The 17005-nt window shown below is 39.6% G+C and overlaps 1 pseudogene; it reads left to right on the forward strand.

Moving 5' to 3' along the window:
- The window catches only part of LOC113898900, a 36951-nt pseudogene extending 20675 nt beyond the window's left edge, over positions 1-16276 (forward strand).
- The last annotated feature ends 729 nt before the right edge of the window (positions 16277-17005 follow it).

Raw genomic sequence — 17005 nt, forward strand, 5'->3', positions numbered from 1 at the left:
TTGGGGGTGATTTTCTTATAAAATTTCACTCTTTGATTCTTTCCATCATTTCTTAAATGATTTGGTTCCCAGACATTGTATATTTCTGTTTACCTATTTCTATTATGTATTTAGTATAGTTCTCAGAATAGAAAAATAAGATTCCAAGTATAATCTCATCAGTGATTCTTCTGGGACTACTGCTTTCACTGACACCAGTGAGCAAATATTTCACTTCCATTTGTGTTTTTGAGCTTCCTACAGAGAGTTTTCCAGGCTTGGTATCTGGTCAGGATATTCAGGATCTGGGTAGACAGGGGAAACAAGATAATGCAGTACTATTAAACCAGAAATGTAGAGCCACTAAATTTGATTAAAAAAAAGGAAAACAGATTTGAATATGGATAATCTAAGCAAACAAGATTTGTTCAAGACTGGAAGAATTGGACAAGTGGTGCAACTTGAAATTTCCTCTTCAGTCAGCACTGTTTTTATTGGATGACATTCCAAGAAAGTCACATTTAACCATGGTATGTTTCACATGCTGTCTAGCTTCAGACTTTGAAAGTTAATTTATTCAAATTATCAATTAAAGGTCTGAGTTATTTTTTCTCTTAGTAACTGTGTTTACGTTAGATTTGTTCTCCTTTAGACATATGAATTTAATTCTATAAATCTGTACCTGGAGCTTTATATGAACCATTAGGACCTCATAATTCGGCAGTGGGGTTGCAAAGAGTCGGACACAACTGAGGGACCTAACTGAACTGAACTGAATTTGGCAATAGAAATACTTTCCGTTGGTACCCAACTAATATGCTGTGTATCAGTCCAGGTTTTATGTTATTCATTGCACTGATAAACATATAGTCCATGTTTTATATACAATAATAATTAACGCTAGGAACAAGAACTGTTCTGTGCGAAAACCCAGGACTTCTGCCTTGGTGTTCTTTTTCCCTGTTTCTGCTAGATATGCATATCTTACCTGGCTTATTCAACCATGCTGTGGGTCCATTCTGCTTTCCAGCAACTATATGCCTGACATCTGGCTCTAAATACAAAAGAACATGTCCACTGTCGGTGCTTGGCCCTATGCATCATCACTACTAATATTCCCCTATAAATAGTCATGGTATAAGTTGAACTTATTTAGTCAGTTGTGTCCAACTCACGGAGACCCCATGGACAGAGGCATGCCAGGCTTCCCTGTCCTTCACCATCTCCCGGAGCTTGCTCAAACTCATGTCCATCGAGTCGGTGATGCCATCCAACCATCTCGTCCTCTGCTGTCCCCTTCTCCTCCTGCCTTCAATCTTTCCCAGTATCAGTCTAACCTGAATTTGCCAAATTACACTGGGTATAGTAAATTGAAATACTATCATCCAGTCTCTTCCATTCTCTGAAAACTAACTTTTTCCTAATCCCCGTTTTAGACATTTTTCCCTTTCTTGTTAGGTCACTACTGAACCACTGAGTATCTTATAGTGAATCCATGTCACATGTGAGTAGATTTGAGGATTCACAGAAAAAATATATAATATATAAGAAAATAATAAAATATTAAAAACAAATGATTAATCTCACTGAATATTTACTACACGTTGGGTATTTTTTAAATGTTTTGCATGTATTAATTCATTTAATTCTCACAACAACAACATGAACTATCCTTATTTTTCGAATGATGAAATTGATACATGGAGTAAATTTCTCCTTTTAAAACTAGGCTTCTCTCGGATTTGTTGAAACTTCTCCATTTTAAGAGAGCCAAGTGTTTCCAAAATCACCTTAGTATGTGAGTATCCTTTCTGCTTATTCTAATCAATCATGGGTTACACTGCACTTTTCATTTTTCTTAGCATTTTTTAACATCTTACTTAATTTGTAGCCATTTCTGATATTCTTCAGTTCAGTCGTTCAGTCGTGTCCGACTCTTTATGACCCCATCAATCGCAGCACCCCAGGCCTCCCTGTCCATCACCATCTCCTGGAGTTCACTCAAACTCATGTCCATCCAGTCAGTGATGCCATCCAGCCATCTCATCCTGTCATCCCCCTTTCTTCCTGCCCCCAATCCCTCCCAGATCTTGTAATAGTCCTTGCATTTGCTTTTTTTCTAATTGTGTTATTTCTCTTTTTGTATGACTTATTTTCCTTTATAACTCAAGCATATTTGTATAATTATTGGGCATGCACATTGGTTTTTTAAATTTTATTTTCCTTCTCTCTTCACAGTGAATTATATAATAAAAAATTCAGTGCTTTCTACCACAGTGAGCCATGTTTCCTTTATAGTGACAGTTGTTATGGGATTATTTCTATACTTTGAAATCTAATTTGAGATAAACATTTGCCAATATCCAGAACTATGTCTTATATTTCATTCTGGAAGATTTTAAAGTCTTCCCTGTATCTCAGGTATATCAAGATGTGATTTGCTGTGGGTTATATTTTGTTCATTGTACAGAGCTTTCAGTGAGTCTATTCAATCAGGAACTTCTTTCTTTCAGGCGAGGAAAAATTTCCTTTCTCACCAATGCTGTCATCACCCCAATATCTTTTGCTCTCCCTTTTTGAAATTCCTATTAGTCAAACGTTGTTATGCTGAGTAAATGACCTTCTGTTATTTCTTTCTCTCGCCTTTAGTATATGTCCTGGGATGTGGGAAACTATGGTTTATGTTTTTTTTTTGTTTGAGATATACACTGGAGGAGAGGTCATTTGGGGCTTCCCAGGTAGCTCAAATGGTAAAGAATCTGCCTGCAATGCAGGAGATCAGGGTTCAGTCCCTGGGTCGGGAAGATCACCTGGAAAAGGGCATGGAAACTCACTCCAGCATTCTTGCCTGGAGAATTCCATGGTCAGAGGAACCTGGCAGGCTACAGTCCATGGGGCCGCAATAAGTCAGACATGACTGAGCAAGAAACACACACACACACACACACACACACACACACACACACACACCACTTGACTGCTTAGTGTCTTGGAGGTTACCTGGGGGTTTCTCACACAGGTATACCTACATGAGTCCCATTTTTACTCTACTTTACCTCAAATTCATAGATTCCTGTATGTTTGGGTAGTTTCTCCAGGGTAAACTGTCTGACAGCTCATTTGATTCTTCCTCTACGGAAACTGAGGTTTGACTTCCCTTTTATTTCTGATGAGTCCATCACAATAACTTAATCGTTTTCCTCATCATACCATGATTTGGATTTACAAATATTTCCCCATTTTATGGAAGTTAGTGATTTTGTTTCTTATTTTCCTTGAAATTTCTGAGTGATCTTGAAATCAAGATCGTCAGGATTCTTAGAGATGCCCCACTCTCAGTTGACCGTTTTTATTTCCTTCTTGTCTCCAGGGCTTGGCACCTGCTGTTCTTTCTTCAAAGAAAGACTCACCTTATAGCATCCTTTACTTCCCTATCATAGCAATAATCACACTTGGTAATTATTTCATAAATGCTTGTCTTAACACAAACTTTGGGACCCCAGGAGAATAAAGTCATGCTGGGTTTGTTCTTGTCTTCTCTTTCTAAGTGCCTCTCAGTAAATATATGTTGAAAGGATAAATGTTTCTTTTTGTGACTCAATTCTCCATCCCCATGTGGACCAGTGGAAGTGGAGGGGAGTGAGGTTGATGATTCTGGGCAGGCTTTCTGTCATGTCTTGGATTCACACTCCAGAAAGACAGCCTAAGAGCCAATTAGCCATGCCATCTCTGCATATGGCTGTCACCATATGCCTCAGCAGAAAGTCAGCAGACACAAATACACCATCATTTCTTCCCGGAATGTTAACAGTGTGCATACATCTGCTATTGCTCATGGATTTTATTATTGTTTATTGCTGTTTTGTAGAGTGCCCTGATTTTCTCTAGGAGAAAATCTTCATATGTGTGTCTTGGAAATGCTGCCTACTCTTTTTTATTTATCTACTCTTCCAATATCCTCTTTGATCTGTCAACTTCTCAATGACATTTTTGACTCTTCCTCCCCTCCTTAGACACTCTTTCTCCTCACCCATCTTCTTGGAGTATATTTCTTCCTTCTGGTTTAAGAATTTTTGGTCTTCTTTAATAAATCAGAGGATAGGGATGTTTTATAAATGCTTTCCCTTTTTTTCCTAGTCAAGAGATCAGCCTCCATCTATAATATTTGGAATAGGAAATAGCCTTAAACAGGAGGAGGTTTGATTAAATACAGTACATCCTACAGTTTTCAGAAACAGTTCCACCTGTGCCCATGTGGGTCTTGCTAGTCCTGGGGCCATGTGACAGCTATCAAGAAAGATGTTTTTAAGCCTTCCAGTCATTAATTCCCTATCTCCTTAATGTATTTATGGATGGATGCCTACGTACCAAGCCTTGCTTTCTTTCAAATATACAGTAGCATATATAACCTTGTAGATCTATACCAGAAAATTTGAAAAATTCTTCCCTTCACCTCTAACAGTCATATTTGCTTGTGCCTACTCACCAGAGGATTCTTGCAAGTCACCTTTTCTTTCATAAGAGAAGGCTCTAAGAATCGTAAAAGCACTCATCTTGCCATTTCTCTCATTTGAACTCAAAGAGCTTTAAATTATCTAATAATTTTCACCCTTTGAAAGCTGACTCTGAAAAATAGAAGGATTTACAATGACCGTCTGTTGCTATTTCTTTGTCCTGTACCATTAAAAATGAGGCTGTAACTCACAGGGACGCATGGATGTCCCATTTGGCACATTCATCCCCTGCAAGTCATCACTGAAGGTAGGACAGGTGCTTTCCTCAACAATTTTCAACCTGCTGTTAGTGGGCTCACAAGTTGACTTCCAAATACACCCAGAGATGAATAAAGATTTACCCTTGGTAGCATTTTCCTCATTTCTCTCAACTGAACTTAGAGATTAGTCCACAGAAAGAGAAACCTGGGTTAGTAAAATATTATGTTGTGTGCACATATCATTCTTTGCCCCCAGTGGCAATCCATTTATTTTTTAGAAAATGCAGAAAATGTATTTATCTATTCTCACATATTCCATAAAAGAGAGAGCCCCAACTAGCAAGAAGAATAAAGTCTTTGTGTTTTGCATGGTACCTTCAGATTAAGGAAGCTGGCATTTGTCCTTCCCCTTTGGGCCCTCTCCTTTCAAGGCCCTTAGCCAAACTGATGCTGATGTATTGAAATAAAGCAAAGATGCTCCAATTGCTGTTGCCTTTGCTCTGAGCCAGTTTGTCAAACACTATAGGGCTGTGAAGGGAATATATATCTTCCTGATCCTTACAGTGTTGAGCTTATTTTCTGAAACGTGAGATTTGATTACTCATTTCTCCAAGTAGAATCACTAATACCATTTGTCAGAAAAGGAGTTGAGCTCTTTTCTGTTTAAAGAGCCAGGCAAGATTTTTTAAAACTATGAATTCTGCAAGGTAATAATTTTCTGGGTGGCATAGAATTTTTTTTGCTTGCTGTTGCATATATGTTGCAATCTACACTACTGGTCCATATAATCTTGCTTTTCTCAGCACTGTCTTGGGGGCTAGATTAGAAAGTGTTGGCACAAGAAAGGAGAAGCAGTATTTTGGACAACACTTTTTCTACTTCTTGTCCTATTAACAGCTATATTTTATTGGGGGTAGAGGAGACAGGTCTTAAGGTGGAATTGTTCCTTCCTTTGCAATGCATGGTTTAACATGAGAGGTATGTATATAAATGTTCTAGGCTCACTGGAATATGGTTGGTGCTTAGTGTGTGCTAGGGCCTCCAACTGACATTGTAATTATTGTCAAATAACTGTCCTTAACTGAGTGATCTGGAAATGCATATTGGGGTTGTAGCAAAGCCTCAACAGATTGGTAAACTCTTTCACCAAGAAAAATTTTTATAAACCTTTCAGTAAATTATCTCACAACCTCGCCATCCAGGTTTCATCTAGTTTCTCCCTGAATTCCTCCTAAGAGAGGAAGCTTACTACTTTCTTGAGGCAACCAATGATGCTGTTGACACATTATCAATTATTATTAGCTTCTTTCATCCATTAAGCCAAATCTGCTTCATTTTCACTTCTACTCCTGCCTCTAACCCTATGAAAATCATAAATAATGAGCTTCTCCCTCTTGCACAGTATGTTGTTTTGTGTTAAGAACAGGATTAATTATTTCTCATGTATTTGCATAGCATGTACAACCTAGATAATGCATTAGCTTAAATGATCTCATTTGACCTGCACAATGACTTTATAAAGAAGATGATATCATTATGCCAGTTTTATAGCTGAGGAAACTGAGCATTAAAGTGGTAAAATTACTTGCCCCAAACTACTCAACTCTCACATAAAACAATAGGAGTTCAAACCTCATCTTTCTGACCACTCTTTCAGCTCTATTCTCTTCATAACAATGAAGAGTTTCTGGAACCTTCATTCATGATGACAAATGGTGACAAACTATCCCCGTTTCCTAGGTGATATCCACCATGCTTATTTCCTAATGGCAAGGCTTACAAGATCAAACACTGAGGCACAGCCTGTCCAGTGCAGGATTTAGTGGGGTGATCCTCTACCCTGCCCAAACTGAGAGTGACATCATTTAGTCACTTCAAGGCCACAGTCCCTTCCTGAGCCTCCCTTCACACTGTTGACCCATGCTGAACTTATAATTAACTTAGAGTTTGCTCTCCTGAGATTACAAACAATTCATGACTTCTTTTTGCTATTGTACAATTAATTTTGAAATATTAATTTCCACCAAATACTTCATTAATTCTACCAATATGTGCAGATTTTTTAAAATTTGGTTCCATGTCCTAAGTTTATGGCACCACTGAAATGACAGACTTTTTATCTGACATCTAACAGAGCATTTTCCAGTGGATTGCAGTTGTCGCTCATATTTATTATATATTCTCAGGAAGGGCTCAGTGAACAAGAACAAATGATGTATTTTATTTATCAAGAACTTTCAGTACCTTATGCTGAATAGAAACTTGGGAAATTTAAGGCAATATAAGTAGCCAGTGACAGAGATGGATTTTGTTCAGATCAGTCACTCAGTCGTGTCTAACTCTTTGCAACCCCATGGACTGCAGCATGCCAGGCTTCCCTGTCCATCACCAACTCCTGGAGCTTGCCCAAATTCATGCCCATCCAGTAGGTTATGCCATTCACCATCTCATCCTCTGTTGTCCCCTTCTCCTCCTGCCTTTGGTCTTGCCCAGCATCAGGGTCTTTTCAAATGAGTCAGCTCTTTGCATCAGGTGGCCAAAGTATTGGAGCTTCAGCTTCAGCATCAGTCCTTCCAATGAATATTCAGGACTGATTTCCTTTAACATGGACCAGTTGGATCTCCTTGCTGTCCAAGGGACTCTCAGAGTCTTCTCCAACACCACAGTTCAAAAGCATTAATTCTTCGGCACTCAGCTTTCTTTATGGTCTAACTCTCACATCCATACATGACTACTGGAAAAACAATACATTTGACTAGACAGACCTTTGTTGGCAAAGTAATGTCCTGCTTTTTAATATGCTGTTTAGGTTGGTCATAGCTTTTCTTCCAAGAAAAAAGAGTCTTCTAATTTCAGGGCTGCAGTCACCATCTACAGTGATTTTGGAGCCCCCCAAAATAAAATCTCTCACTGTTTCCATTGTTCCCCATTTATTTGCCAAGAAGTAATGGAACTAGACACCAAGATCTTAGTTTTCTGAAGGTTGAATTTAAGCCAATTTTTTACTCTCCTCTTTCACTTTCATCAAAAGCCTTCTCAGTTTCTCTTTGCTTTCTGCCATAAGGGTAGAGTCATCTGCGTATCTGAGGTTATTGATATTTCTCCCGGCAGTCTTGATTCTAGCTTGTGCTTCATCCAGTCCAGCGTTTTGCATGATGTACTCTGCATATAAGTTAAATAAGCAGAGTGACAATATAGAGCCTTGACATACTCCTTTCCCAATTCGGAACCAATCTGTTGTTCCATGTCTGGTTTTAACTGTTGCTTCTTGACCTGCATACAGATTTCTCAGGAGTCAGGTAAGGTGGTCTGGTATTCCCATCCATTTAAGAATTTTCCACAGTTTGCTGTGATCCACACAGTAAAAGGCTTTAGCATAGTCAATAAAGCAGAAGTAGATGTTTTTCTGGAACTCTCTTGCCTTTTTGGTGATCCAAAGGATGTTGGCAATTTGATTTCTGGTTCCTCTGCCTTTTCTAAGTCCAGCTTGAAGTTCTCAGTTCACTTTGAAGCCTTTGTTCACTTTGAAGCTACTGTTGAAGCCTTGCTTGGAGGATTTTCAGCATTACTTTTCTAGTTTGTGAGATGAGTGCAGTTGTGGTTTGAACATTCCTTGGCATTGCCTTTCTGTGGGATTGGAATGATATGCAGCACTCTTTAACCATATTTCTCAGGTATAGTTATTCTGCCTATCATTAGAATCACTCTTTAGATGAAAATATATAACGTTTTCAAAAAAAAATTATAAATTATAACCAAGGCTGGGATAAGTAATAGTATATAAAAATAAATACCTTTTACTCAAAAGAACTCATTATTGGGTTCACATTGGAGTGTCAATTTGAATTGTGGGAGGGAACTCTGTACCTGATTTCAAAGCTAGTAAATGGTATGAAATAACTATACTATAAAGAGCAACATGTTTTAGCTGGGATGCTTTTATTACCTTTATTTCATAAATTTTGTTTTCTCTGCTTTCTTATTGAAGTCATTTTAGAAAAATGCTGCCTATTTCATCATTGAGAAGAGAAATTGGGCCTGGGGGATGAGTACCCATCTAGCATCTGGCTTACGACAGGCTCTGGGAAAGGGAGTGAGAAGGTCAGAAGGGAACTAAAGGTCATGGGAACGTCAAGACCATTTAAATAATAGCCTATCTCCTCCTGGATGATTTCTTCTTGAAAGATTTCTCTGAAACCCAGGAAGCCACAGGTTCAGCTTTGCAAAGGGAGGATGTTTTCCATGTGAAATTAAATCACAGAGATAATCTTTTCAGAAATTAGCATCACTCACGAATCATAGCCAGAATTTAGAATCGAGTCTGTGCTCATTTTTGACCCTTTTATAGTTCCTTGATTTAACTGTTTAAGGTTGGCTGTGGTGAGCACCTAACAATAATGGATACAAACCCAATCTTTCCCCCCAGCAGTGACCACCACCCGTTACCTTGGTGCAATGCCAGGGGTCTCCTGTGTGGGTGAGTCTTCTCCAATTAGATGGGTAAAGTCTACAGAGTCTTCTCTTTTTAACCTCTTTTAAAGAGCTAAATAGATGGGAAGCCTACAAGAAAAGCAAAGTATCTTGTGTAGGCTGTGAATACTAAATAGTAGGGATTTAACCTTGACAAATGTTGATGGGATTGAGCACAAATTCTGGAAACACCCAAGGGTTTGTTCAGACAGGACTGAGCGACTTCCCTTTCACTTTTCACTTTCATGCATTGGAGAAGGAAATGGCAACCCACTCCACTGTTCTTGCCTGGAGAGTCCCAGGGACGGGGGAGCCTGGTGGGCTGCCATCTCTGGGGTCACACAGAGTCAGACACAACTGAAGTGACTTAACAGTAGCAAGGGTTTGTTGGTCAATAAAACTCTTTAATGGTTTCACTGATTTTCAGGACATAAGGCTTTCCAGAACAGCAGGGGAGTACTAACTGCATGTGGAGTACAAGAGGGTGTTTCAAATCAGCAGTTGTCTAAAATTCGGAAGACTTTGCCCAATAGATGGTTTGGACACATGCCAATCCTTTCACATAGCCACACCAGAGTAGCCAGCAGACTCTAGCCCACCTCCAGATGTACCAGTGATGGCTCCATTATATTTCTTGCAGCAACTAACATCTCACAGGAAAACTTGACATGTTAACCATGAGATGAATCATCCTAAACCTGAAATGTCATATCTCTCCAGAAAAGCTAAATACCATGTAATTCTCTACTGGATCATTCATCAATTCTTGGCCACTGTCATTGACAAATTAGATTCAAAGAACAGAAGATGTGATACCATTTTAAAACATAAAGTAACTTCTGTATCAGGAAAACTATTGCTATAGATGAGGTCATTCAGCTAGAACATTTAGGGTTTTTTTCAAAGTTTTAGCATAAATCTCATGAAAATGTGTCATACTTAGGTGGACTGTAGTAACTTTCTCTACAACTCAGCATCTCTTTCATTTAATGATATATTTTGTCAAATTTTCAGTGTCAACAATAGCTATTGTTTGCATCCAGTTAGTATATACACATTTTTAAACTGAAGATATCACGGTTGGAATAAATTATGATTGCAAAAATGAGCTGGTAAATTTCAGACTAATGAACCATTAGATCAAGCATAGATTTTAAATAGCATTACCTCTAGCACTGTCATTTTCTCAGTAAGTAATTCGCCACAAACTGGAAATGATTATTTAGAATTATAGCATTCATTAATAGCAAAACGAGAACTTAACCAAAGTTCTCTTAATTACACATGTATAGACTTAAAACCCCAAGAGGATATGTCAGATCCCCTGGTGACATTTATATGGTAAATTAGTTTAAGATCATGAGCTTTGGAACAAGGCAGTCTAGCTTTTAAACACTGATTGTGCTGATTTCTAGGGCCTTCATATGGTAAATTACTTAAATTCTCAGAGGCCTAGTTTCCTCACATCTATATATTCTATAGACACAGAAATAATAGTATCACCCCTATAATGATGTTTCCTGAAGTATAGGAGAATGATTCAATAACCTAGTTTTAGATTTCTCCTTTCTCCTTACTTTTCTTTTCCTGATTTAATGAACAAACACCATTCACATTTCAAGTTAACAATCTTTCTCAGAGATAAGTTTAATATGTATTTACTCATTCATTCAACAGTTATTTAATGTTCATAAAGATTATAATATGAGATGGGAAAAACGGCTTCTACAAAGATAACCAGCTCTTGAATAAAGAAAGGTCCAAATGGGGTCCAAATTTCCGCCCTGTCAACAGGCAGTATGAGATCAGAGTTAAGAGTCTTAGTTTTTGGATCACACTGAGTGTGAAGCATGGTTTAGCCACTCACCATCTATAGTATCTTCAGTAATTACTCAGCTGCTCTGGATTTTAGATGTTTTGATTGCAGACTGTAAATAATGCCTACCTCATAAGGCTGTGGGAGCTTGATTATTATTACATGCAAGTCAATTGTAATAAGTGCATATTTATTCTACATTACAAGTAGAATTCAGTTCAGTCACTCAGTCGTGTCCAATGCTTGGCAACCCCATGGACTGCAGCATGCCAGGCCTCCCTGTCCATCACCAACTCCCAGAGCTTGCTCAGACTCATGTCCATTGAGTCAGTGATGCCATACAACCATCTCATCCTCTGTCGTCCCCTTTTCTTCCTGCCTTCAATTTTTCCCAGCATCAGGGTCTTTTCAAATGAGTCAGTTCTTTGTGTCAGGTGGCCAAAGTATTGGAGTTTCAGCCTCAGCATCAGTCCTTCCAATGAATATTCAGGACTGATGTCCTTTAGGATGGACTGGTTGGATTTCCTTGCAGTCGAAGGGACTCTCAAGGGTCTTCTCCAACACTACAGTTCAAAAGCATGAGTTCTTTGGCGCTCAGCTTTTTTACAGTCCAACTCTCACATCCATACATGACTACTGGAAAAACCATAGCTTTGACTAGATGGACCTTTGTCAGTAAAGTGATGTCTCTGCTTTTTAATATGCTGTCTAGGTTGGTCATAGGATGACTCAAGTGCATTAAATTTATTGTGCACATTAATGGCGCTGCTGATCTGACAGGAGGTATCAGTCTGTGGCCTGGAGGTCGAGGACCCTTGCTTTATGGGATTATAATGGGACCATCTTGTGTGGACAATCACCTAGTTGCAGAGTACACTAGTCTCTATTACATGCCCTTTAAAGAATTCAGAGAGACAACATCTTTGTCTTCAAGGTGGGAGGCAGACTAGATGAATACACAGATTGCCCTATAAACCTGTCCCCCTCAAAAGTTCAAGATGTATTCATGGAATTAGGATTGAGCCTGTCACTATGAAGAAAAAGATTAAAACTCAAAGATCCTTGAAAGAGAACTTAAGAATCTTGTTAGGTAAAACTCCAAAAGCCTCTTTTAAAGCATTAAGCTGCAGAAGAGTATTCTGATAAGTGAGAAATTGGGACAACCAGAAGCACATAAGAGATTAAAATGCCAGTTACAGGAACAAATGACTTCAAAAAGGATTAAATTAAATATAAAGAGCAGAGGGATTTGTGCAGCTCAGATTGTGGGTGAAAGTTATGAAAGTTTTCTTCACCAATTTGTCAGCCTGAATGTCATTTAGACTGTTATGGTAAATTGGATACTAATAATCACTGTTTGAGCTTTTAGCTCAGATGTTCAGTTACTTCTGCATCAGTAAATACCAAGGAAGCTCTCACATTCCATTCCTTTGTTGGTCTGGAAAGAGGTTGGCAATGGGATAAACTTTCTTTAGTTGCTATTTTGTATGCTTAGTATTTACACAAAGATTGGTCAAAGATAGTACCACAAAAGCCCAAATCAAATTGAATTTTGGGAGCTACAGAGTAATAAAAAATAGTCACTCTTTGATGTAATTAATATTTATAGAGTACTTATTCTATGCTAATAGTAATTACTGGGTGACAATGGTCCATGCCTTCATTGATCTAACAGTCTAGTTTTATGGAAGCAACAACAAAGATAAATATCAGACTAAAACAATTGCAAGGACAATGATGATGAATTAAGCACATTTGAAATTGGCTTCCTCATGTGCTGAGAAGGCTTCCCTAGGGACACAATTTTCATTCTTGAATCTTCTGAAAGATGTTGTTGTTTAATCACTAAGTTCTGTCTGACTCTGCGACCCCAAGGACTATAGTCTACCGGGCTCCTCTGTCCATGAGATTTCCCAGGCAAGGATACTGGAGTGGGTTGCCATTTCCTTTCCCAGGGATCGAAACTGCATCCCCTGCATTTCCTGCATTGGAAGGTGGATTCTTTACCATTGAGCCACCTGGGAAGTCCTCTGAAAGATGAGTAGGTTTTAACTAGGAAAAAAAAAATGGGAAGAATTCCCCTAACAGAGGCATAATATTTGCAAAGTTTTCTTGAGTCAACTGGAAGCAAAATGAATGTGTGAAACTTAAAGGACTGAGTCAGAGAGACCAAGAGGTAGGGAGCTTGGTATAAGAAAAGGTTAGAGAATAGGTAGAGACTAGACAATGCAGGGGCCATCTTTTGAGCTCCACATGGATACTACTGGCTGATGTGGTTGTTTAAATTTGGATTTAAAGTAATTAAAACTAAGGAGAATTAAGATTTGCATTCCTCAATTGAACTTGCTACATTTCAGGTGCTTAGTTGCCCGTTTGCAGATAGTAGACACCATATTGGAGAGTTCAGGGAACATTTCCATTATTGCAGAAAGTTCTACAGGATAGCACTGTGTTAGATTTAGCTTTACCTTAAGAGCAATGGGAAGTCACAGACAGATTTTCTTTAAAATTGAAGAGTGGAGTGATGTGACCAGAAGGCATATTTTGAAAAGAACTTGATAGCTATAGAATGCAGGCAAGTTTGGCTGGGGAAAAGCAAATTGTATTTAAGTAGACAATTTAAAGGGCTTCCCTGGTGGCCCAGAGGTAAAGAATCCACCTGCAACGAAGGGGCTGCAGGAGATGCAGGTTTGATCCCTGGGTCAGGAAGATCCCCTGGAGAAGAAAGTATAAATATAGTAAAGGACCGTCCTCTGCCAAGATTTGTTGCTTCAAAGAATGAAGAGGAATCTTGTCATGCAACCTCATATTCTTCAGATTCTGAAAATCAAGGGTCTTACAGAGGATGAGATGGCTGGATGGCATCACCAACTTGATGGACATGAGTTTGAGTGAACTCCGGGAGTTTGTGATGGACAGGGAGGCCTGGTGTGCTGTGATTCATGGGGTTGCAAAGAATGGGACATGACTGAGCGACTGAACTGAACTGAACTGAACTATGGTGTAACCCACCCCCCCACCACCTGGCAGGGGACAAGTGAAAAAGGGGTCCACAAGCCATGATACTGCCCAGCCTCACGCATCTATAGATCAGCAGGAACCTGCTTCCCAGTAGTCTCACCACAGCAGTCTCCACCAACTTCTCCACACACATGGAGGAATCAAAACTGTCATCCCAGTGGAGGAAAGAGTGAGAGGCCTCTTGCAGAGCCTGGGCCATTCTGGGCTCCCTTTGGTGAAGCACAATCAGGTTCTTCTGCTGGTGACGCAGTGTGGTTAGGACATTCTCCACCTCCACCTCAAGAAAACTGGGTCAGTTTTGCAGATATTCCACTAACCAGTACTCTTTTAACCATGCATCCTGCTTCTGTCTAGGACCAGACAACAATACGAACTGTAGCCTCAGCTACAACTGCCAATGAAATTCGTAGGCAATTTCATTGCAGTAGTAGTTATGACGATCCTTGGGAAATAGCAGATGAACAAAGACAGTCTATGTAAATCAATTTAAAACCGTTCAGCCTGATCTAAACAGATTGATTCCTGTTTAGCTGCAGGATCTACAGCTAAAGAGTTTTTTACAAAATTGAAATTTCCTATTCAACTTTCTCATATTTGGGAACTCTCAGATTTTGATAAAGATAGAGCCTTGACACTGGTTGAGTTTTGTGCTGCATTTCATCTGGTAGTTGCTAGGAACAATGGCTATGACTTACGAGAAAAACTCCCTGAAAGCTTAATGCCCAAACTGATTGGTTTGGAAGATTCAGCAGACGTTGGGGATCAGCCAGGTGAGGTAGGTTATTCAGGCTCTTCTGCAGAGGCTCCTCCAAGCAAATCTCTGTAAATGCTGTCCCTAAACCAGACTTGGTCCCAGCTGAATCAGAGCAGCGAGCAGTGGGAGACATTTAGTGAATGCTCTTCAAGCTCACAAACTCTGACCCAATTTGATTCTAACATTGCACCAGCTGATCCTGATACTGCTATTGTTCATCCAGTTCCCATTCGTATGCTTCTAAGTCGCTTCAGTTGTGTCCGACTCTGTGTGATCCCATAGACAGCAGCCCACCAGGCTTCGCTGTCCCTGGGATTCTCCAGGCAAGAATACTGGAGTCGGTTGCCATTTCCTCCTCCAATGCATGAAAGTGAAAAGTGAAAGTGAAGTCGCTCAGTCGTGTCCGACTCTTCGCAAACCCATGGACTGCAGCCTACCAGGCTCCTCTGTCCATGGGATTTTCCAGGCAAGAGTACTGGAGTGGGGTGCCATTGTCTTCTCCATTCCATTTGTATGACTCCAAGCAAAATCCACATGCAGGAAATGGAACTTAGAAGAACTGGCAATGATCGTACTAATCCCACTAAGCCCATTGCTTGTGAAAACACCTGACCTTTCAAAAGAAAATAAGATAAATTCATCAGTGAAATTTGCTTCTGGAAATACTGTAGCAGATGGTTACAGTACTTCAGACTCTCTTACTTCAGATCCAGAACAGATTGGAAACAATGTAACTCATCCAAGGTCTCATTCAGGAACCTCTCCTAAAAACACTGCACCACCACCTCCACCTCCAAGGCCTCAGCCCTCTCATTCTAGATCATCATCTTTAGGTATAAATCAGATCTTTTCCATCACAACAGAAAGCCACAGGCTGGAACTGCTGCCCAATCTCTTGCAGTGCCTCCAAGACCACAGCCCTCACAGGCTCCTTGTCCTGTTGTGCATTGCCCAGTGGATGCCAATGGCCTAATAACTCACATTGCTACCTCACCTCAGCAGATACCAGAACAACCAAATTTTGCAGATTTCAGCCAATTGGAAGTGTTTGCTGCAAATGAAGAACAGATGATGAAGCCGAGAAACATCCAGAGGTCTTGCTGTTTGAAAAAGCTTCTGATCCCGCAAGTTCTCTTTGATTTGCCAAAACAGATAGTAAAATTGAAGAAAAGACAGCTGCTAGTGCTCCTGCCAATGTCAACAAAGGCACAACACCTGTTGCTCCACCACCTAAACCTGTTTGAAGGAGATTAAAATCAGAAGATGAATTAAGGCCAGAAGTTGATGATCATGCACAGAAGACAGGTGTCCTAGCTGCTGTTCCTGCATCACAACCTTCTATTCCTTGGTCTGTTGGGAAAGATAAGAAAGCTATTCAGGTTTCATTTAAACGCAATAAGGAAACCAACACAGTTTCAGCCAGACTGAACCATGAATTGCAGCAACAGTTAAAGGATGTTCTTGAGAAGAGAATTTCCCTGAAGTTCAACTGGAACAGCTTCGACCATTCTTTCACTTATAAGCCAGTTGCTGTTAAGAGCAAGCATACCCATTTTTAAGTGGTTTTGGGTTCAAAGCCAATTTGGTGATCCAGACATTCAGCTCACTGCTTAATTCAGCATTAAATTTTATGATTCTGTTTTGTCCTATATATTCACCATTGTATTTAAGTATCTTTTATTTTTTTTAATTTCAACAATAAAAGGGTCAGGACGGTATTCTTCACAGAGCTAGAACAAATAATTTCCCAATTTGTATGGAAATACAAAAAACCTCTAATAACCAAAGCTATCTTGAGAAAGAAGAATGGAACTAGAGGAATCAACCTACCTGACTTCAGGCTCTACTACAAAGTCACAGTTATCAAGACAGTACAGTACTGGCACAAAGACAGAAATATAGATCAATGGAACAAAATAGAAAGCCCAGAGATAAATCCACGCACATATGAACACTTTATCTTTGACAAAGGAGGCAAGAATATACAATGGATTAAAGACAATCTCTTTAACAAGTGGTGCTGGGAAATCTGGTCAACCATATAGAACAGTCTTATGGACTCTGTGGGAGAGGGAGAGGGTGGGAAGATTTGGGAGAGTGACATTGAAACATGTAGAATATCATGTAAGAAACGAGTTGCCAGTCCAGGTTCGATGCGCGATACTGGATGCTTGGGGCTGGTGCACTGGGACGACCCAGAGGGATGGTATGGGGAGGGAGGAGGGAGGAGGGTTCAGGATGGGGAACACAT

The sequence above is a fragment of the Bos indicus x Bos taurus genome, chromosome 9, assembly GCF_003369695.1.
Source record: "Bos indicus x Bos taurus breed Angus x Brahman F1 hybrid chromosome 9, Bos_hybrid_MaternalHap_v2.0, whole genome shotgun sequence".
Taxonomy (NCBI): domain Eukaryota; kingdom Metazoa; phylum Chordata; class Mammalia; order Artiodactyla; family Bovidae; genus Bos; species Bos indicus x Bos taurus.